This window comes from Glycine soja, chromosome 12 (genome assembly GCF_004193775.1).
Source record: "Glycine soja cultivar W05 chromosome 12, ASM419377v2, whole genome shotgun sequence".
Classification (NCBI taxonomy): domain Eukaryota; kingdom Viridiplantae; phylum Streptophyta; class Magnoliopsida; order Fabales; family Fabaceae; genus Glycine; species Glycine soja.
In genome coordinates this window covers 15,320,608-15,327,709 of record NC_041013.1, presented here as the reverse complement: position 1 = coordinate 15,327,709, position 7,102 = coordinate 15,320,608, and positions in this window count along the sequence as shown.

Sequence of the window (7,102 nt, the reverse complement as noted above, 5' to 3'; positions counted from 1 at the left end):
TGCTTGGGGACTGGACGTAGGCACGGGTTATGGTCGAACCAGTATAAATCCGGTTTTGCATTTTCTCTTCCCTTATCTCTTTTACTTTTTGTTGTCTTTACATTTCCAGAAGTTACTTTCCTTCATTTATTATTTCAGTAACTTGTTAACAAAGAAATAATTGAGTCTAGGGAATAATTAAGAAAGGGAAAAATTTCAATTAGGAATAGTCAACAAAATCTTAATTCAACCTCCCATTCTTAAAATTTCTGAGGCCACTTGTCCAACAAGTGGTATCAGAGCAGGTTTCTTGTAGAAAGTTTAGAAACTTCAAGAAATATGGCCTCAGCAAATTTCTTATTCCTAGAAGGAAATTCCATCAATAGGCCTCCTATCTTCAATGGAGAGGGTTACCATTATTGGAAAACCCGTATGCAAATCTTCATTGAAGCAATAGATTTAAACATTTGGGAAGCCATAGAAATAGGACCTTATGTACCCACCATAGTAGATGGAAGCACATCAACAGGCACAACAATAGAAAAACCTAGAGATAAATGGTCTGAAGAGGATAGAAGAAGAGTTCAATATAATCTTAAAGCCAAAATCATCATTACTTCTACCCTAGGAATAGATGAATATTTTAGAGTCTTAAACTGTACAAGTGCCAAGGAGATGTGGGACACACTTCAACTCACACATGAGGGCACAACTGATGTTAAGAGATCTAGGATTAATACTCTAACCCATGAATATGAACTTTTTAGGATGAAAACATACAAGATATGCAGAAAAGATTCACTCACATAGTTAATCATCTTGCATCACTAGGAAAAACATTTCCTAATGAGGATTTAATAAATAAAGTTCTAAGATGTCTAAATAGAGAATGGCAGCCAAAGGTAATTGCCATTACTGAATCTAAAGATCTATCTAGTATGTCTCTTGCCACATTATTTGGAAAGTTGCAAGAACATGAGATGGAATTGCAAAGACTCAATCAAAATGAAGAGAGTGACAAAAGAAAAAGGGGAATAACACTTAAAGCCTCAAGCTCCTTCCAAGAAGATATTGACAACAAGGACTCGGATGATGAAGAAGACTTCTCTCTATTTGTGAAAAGATTTCACAAATTTATCAAAACAAGAAGAAATCAAAGATCTCAAAATTTCAATCAAAATAAGGGATCACAAGAGACTTCTCCAACCCTAAGGTGTTACAAGTGCAACCAACCTGGACATATAAAGGCAAATTGTCCAACAAATAAGCAATGGACTGAAAAAACTGAAAAGAAAAATTGTGGAGAAAGGAAGGCTAAGAATGCCTACATTGCTTGGGACGATAATGATTTATTTGAAGGCTCTGGGAAAGAAGAGATCAACCTCTTAACAAAGAACTATGAAAGCGAAGAAGGTGATTCTCAAGAAATCAAAGACTAAAGCAAAATAGTAGAATATCTTCTAAAAGCGTCTTCTTGACAACATTATTAGTAACATCTCAAAAGAGGTAACATCTGAACTATCTCAAAGTTTGATTATTGCATTCAATTAAGTTTTAGTATTGTTGGCTAATTGAAGATAATTCCAAAATTATTTGATTATATTAAAATTTACTGTGATTAATTAATTATATTTAGTTTAAAGATTTGAATATACATGATTGATTGAAGTTTTAGTTGATTATGCTTGAATTGATTATGTATGATTTGACATGATTGAATTATGTTAAAATTATATTGATATGCTAAAAAAATTAAAATAAGTTATGAGTTATCATGTATGTGTTCATAACTATATTTTTTTAACTTAGATTTAAGTTTTGATATGTGTTGATTATTATTTGATACTTAGTATTTAGTATTTAGTTCTCTGGTAATCGATTACAGTAGAACAAACTTCTTGTAATCAATTACAATTTACATGTAATCGATTACATGTAAAGTATTAGTTCTGGTAATCGATTACAAGAACTATGTAATCGATTAGAGCGCGTCTCCTTCTATAAATACAAATCGTCAGAAACGCAGCCATTTGCATTTTCTCCTCTGCGACGAACCCTTTTCTCCCAAAATTTCAAAATCACATAACTTCTTCATTTCTCAACCATATCACTCCCTACAAAGCCCATTCTTCATCTTTTTCAATTCTCTTTCATCTCTACCAATTAAAATCCTCAGAAAACTCCTACAATGGTAGAACCAACAAAGAAGCGAAGGGGGGTTTCAACCTTTATCGCGGCCACCGGAACTCGACGCCACGGAGCCTCTGGAGCACAACCAGCATCAATTCCTCCTTCTATGTCATCTTCTACATTGTTCTCCTCAGAAGAACAACGTATCCGGTACACTTCACTTTTCTCTTCTCGTTCCATCATAGAACCTAAGTTTATAGACTTGGCATTCTTTGATGATGAAATGTTTGATTGTTTCCAAGTAATTTAGAACTCCGGGTTAATCCAATTCATGTCTATCAAACTTCCGTTCTATCCTGAATTAGTTAGAGCTTTTTATTCAAATTTAGAAATTCAGGGGGGGTACTCTAGTTTCTGAGGTATATGGGATTAAAATGGTTATTGATGAATCCCTTTTCTTTGAGTTAACCCAATTGTCTAGTGATTGTGTACCATTTGAAGGGACCATTAATGAGGACTGGAAGTTTGATTTTTCCAGTCATTATGCCCCCAGAATGGTTTGTACCAATCAAGCGGATATGACCGACATATTACTTGCCGGATCATTGGCATTTGAATGCCGCATCATGCACTACTTGATTGTGCAAATCCTTCTTCCTCGATCATCTAACCTTGCACAGGTCTCTAAGGAAGACCTTATAGTTATATGGGTTTTCTTAACCGGTCGTCAGATCGACTAGGCCCACCTTTTTAGATATCGTATGCATAAGGCATTGCGGTCAAATGCTCCTCTCCCTTATTCCCACTTGATCACTTTGTTTTTGCATCATTTTAATGTCCCTCTTGACTCCGAGTCCTTTGTTCAAGTCAAGAGATCTTTTTCTATCAGTGCTAGTGTGGTTTCCTCTTTTGGATACCACAAAGAGAGGGGTGGTTCTTAGGTAAAGAAGGACGCTTAGCCACAGGTAGCAGAGGACCGCTCTCCATCACCACCTCCACAGAGGGATGACTCTTCATCCCTTATGCAAAGTGTTCTAGACAAGTTGGATGGTCTCCACACCTTTGTCGGTGAGCATTTTGATTCCTTGGACAGTCGCGTTGATGCCATTGATGCACGATTTGCAGGAATGGATACACGCATCACTCAACTTGAGGAGGATATGAGTTTCATTCGTCAGTGCTTCGACCTTCCACCACCGTCTTCATAGATTTAGATTAATATTTCTTTGCCGTGTATTTGGCAATATTTTATAACATTATGTTAGTTGTTTATTCTCTAAACATTGGTTACTTTGTTTACGTATTTGGTATGTAGTTAATTATGACTGAACTTGGTTATTTTATTTACTTATTTGCACTTAGTTGTTTTATGTTATGTGTTTAAACTTGATTATTTTGATTATATATGACTATGACTGAAACTTATGAATGTGTTATTCAAATTATGATTTATGTATGTTTTAAAATTATTTATGTATGATTTTATTTTTTAATGCACTTTGGCCTTTTGATGTTGCCAAAGGGGGAGAGAAAAATGGGTATTTTAGAAATAAAGATATTATATTTACTAAGTTTTCTTTTAAAATTAAGCATGAATTCAAAAAGAAAGGGGGAGAAAGAGATGAGTGAACGATAGAACAAATCTTGCATGTATTCTCTTGATTTCTGGTTTATCATCATCAAAAAGGGGGAGATTGTGGAAGCAAAGCTTCCAAGCTTATTTTGATGATGCCAAAGACTCGAGTCAAGAATCAAGATTCAAGCAAGTTTCAAGAATCAAAGAGTCATTCAAGTCAAGAATCAAGATTCAAGTGAAGACTTAAGAGAAGACTCAAGATATGCAAGAACTTCAAGAAAAGCATCAAGATAAGTGTAAAAAGATTTTTTTCAAAAGAAAAGATTGAATAGCACAATTTGTCCAAAAGAATTTTTCAAAGAAAAATCTTTTACCAGAGTTTTTACTCTCTGGTAATCGATTACCAGAAGCCCAAAACAGTTTTATAAAGTAGTAATCGATTACCATGGGCATGTAATCAATTACCAATGTTTTTTAACGTTGGATTTCAAATTGCAAGAGTCATAACTTGTGATAAAACATTTTCAACTTGTGTAATCAATTACACAACATTTGTAATCAATTACCAGTGTTTCTAAACGTTGGTTTTCAAATCTAAACATGAAGAGTCACAACTATTGATGTGTAATCGATTACACTATAATGGTAATCTATTACTAGTGACTGGTTTTGAAAAATAAATTTCCAAGAGTCACAATTTTTAAAGTGACTAGTTTTATGAAGAATTTGCCAAGAACTTTTAAAGTGACTAGTTTTCAAGAGAGTTACAACTTTTAAAGTGACTAGTTTTCAAGAGAGTCACAACTTTTAAAGTGACTAGTTTTGAAGAAATTACCAAGAATCATAACTTTTAACATGGTTTCTTCAAGAGCCATCAAATGGCTATAAATATGTAACCATGGCACAAATTTAAAACTAACGATTTACTGATTCATTCTCAACATCTTTCTAAGAGTTTTTGTTCAATACTTGCTTTGTCAAGAAAAGTTCATTGGGCAAAAACTTATGCTATTCTATTTTCCTCTTCTCCTCCATTCTTAGAAAAAGCTTTTCAAGAGACCTACTCTTGGTGACTGTTTCCAAGAGAAGGTCTTCTTGGTTGAACACTGAACACAAGGGACCAACGTTCCTTGGGTTCATTGCAAGAAGAAGGATTTGCTTCTTGGTTGATCACTGGACTTAAAAGACTAGCCGTTTTTGGGTTCATTGCAAGAAGTGGGTGCAACTTCTTGGTTGTTATCATTGGACTCAAAAGACTAACCACTTTTGGGTTCATTGCAAGAAGTGGGCATAACTTCTTGGTTGTAATCACTGAACACAAATGAGGGGATTCCTTTGTGGTTCATTACTTGTAAAGGATTTTACAAGGATAGTGGAAATCTCAAACGGGTTGTTTGGGGACTGGGCGTAGGCACGGGTTGTGGTCGAACCAGTATAAATCCGGTTTTGCATTTTCTCTTCCCTTATCTCTTTTACTTTCTGTTGTCTTTACATTTCCGCAAGTTATTTTCCATCATTTATTATTTCAGTAACTTGTTAACAAAGAAATAATTGAATCTAGGGAATAATTAAGAAAGGGAAAATTTCAATTAGGAATAGTCAACAAAATCTTAATTCAACCCCCCCTTCTTAAAATTTATGAGGCCACTTGTCCAACATAATCGAATTGTGGGGTTATCTCCCCCATTTTTGTTGAGTTGTTTCATCTCCGGTCTATGATCAGAGATTCATCGTGAGGTTTTGGCTCACCAACCAATGTCATTGTCATAAGCCACCAGTTAGCTTATTTGCACCAGGGAGAAGTTACAAGACCAATATCATGTATCTTGTCTATGATCCACTCAACCTCCATTAACACCCATCACTAGTTGCTAGATTCTAGCATTTCCATTACCATAATCGATGTATGATTTGTCATCCCAACATTCTACACACTTTTTGTTACTGTCGATACCTTTAGCTCGTGTTTATTACAAGTACTTCTCTGATGACGAGATTATTTGACTGTCATGATTAAGGTCTATGTTTCTATTGTGACAAAAAGTACTTGAGAAACCATCAATGTCGATCTTTCTTTTTCTTGAAGATAGCAACGAAAGAAGATGACCCCTACTATGGCGATTCGGGTGACCCCTTTGACATTGAGCTCACACTAGTCATAGATCCTATTCCCGTGTAAGAGGTCCAACCAACCCAATTAAGCCTAAAAATATGTTTGAAATCCATGCACGTGAGTCTTTGCGGGTTACAGGTCAAATTGCTACTCACAAGGTTTTAATCCTGATGGGCAATGGAAGCACGCATAACTTCATCCAAAAGAAGGTAGCTCTCAAATTGGACCTTAGTACCAACCCAACCCAAGCACTTTAAGTTTTAGTAGGAAATAGGGAGCAATTGGCATGTGATCAAGTATGTAAGGGGGTGAAGTTGGCAATTCAAAGTCATTTATTTGTTGCAGACTTGTATATGTTATACATAAGAGGATCTGACATGGTGTTAGGGGCCCAATAGCTTAAACAATGAACTGCCAAGCATTGACTACAAAGTTTGCTTGTAAGCCTAATTATGTGTAATTGAAAGGAGAAAAGTTACTTGAGTGTTAACTCATTGGCAAGTGTTCCAATTTGTCACAAGTAGTACAGTTAAAATGGAAGTTCGAGTGTCGAATCCACAAGGAATTTGTTTGTTCTTTAGTTTATGAATACCCAATTTGTAAGCAAGAGATAAAGAATTGCAATATAGAGAAGAAAGAAAGAATTGGAAATTAAAAGGCAAGAACAAGAAAATAAACAAGATTAAATGCAAATGATGATTTCAAAATTTAAATATGTTGGGGCCTAGCATGCCTAACTACCCTTGATGCAATGTTAAGATATTTTCCTATTTAATGTTATTCCAATTTCCACCTACATCTACTAAGACACTTAATCTTGATCCCTCACGATGAAGAACCTAATTTATCTATTCTCTCTCCCAAATCCCATTGCAAAGATAAAATAGTAAATTGTATGAAGTATGGACATGTATGCATACGCAAAACAAGATCACTCTATCCATAGCAATGAGTTGTTTAGATGCCCTTTCCCAGTTCTTTAGAAATTACCATTTCCCAATGTATAATCCTTAAAGCAAATACATGGATGATCAGACAATACAATACAATGAAGAGCATAAAAGAGACAATAAAAACAGAAATTGCATTTAATAGATAGTAAAAGAATTTACATTACAAGGATGTTAGCTGCTAGGCACCCAATAAAGGGGTTTAGCCTCTCATGGTCATGAGAGACTTTACACTTTAGGGGCTAATGTGGATGAAAGAAGAAAAGAGATGAATATAGGAAGAGGGGAGAATGGCAAGAGAGAGGGTTTCCCCTATGAGAGATGCTCAGAGAGCTCTGAGTCTCGGTGTATATT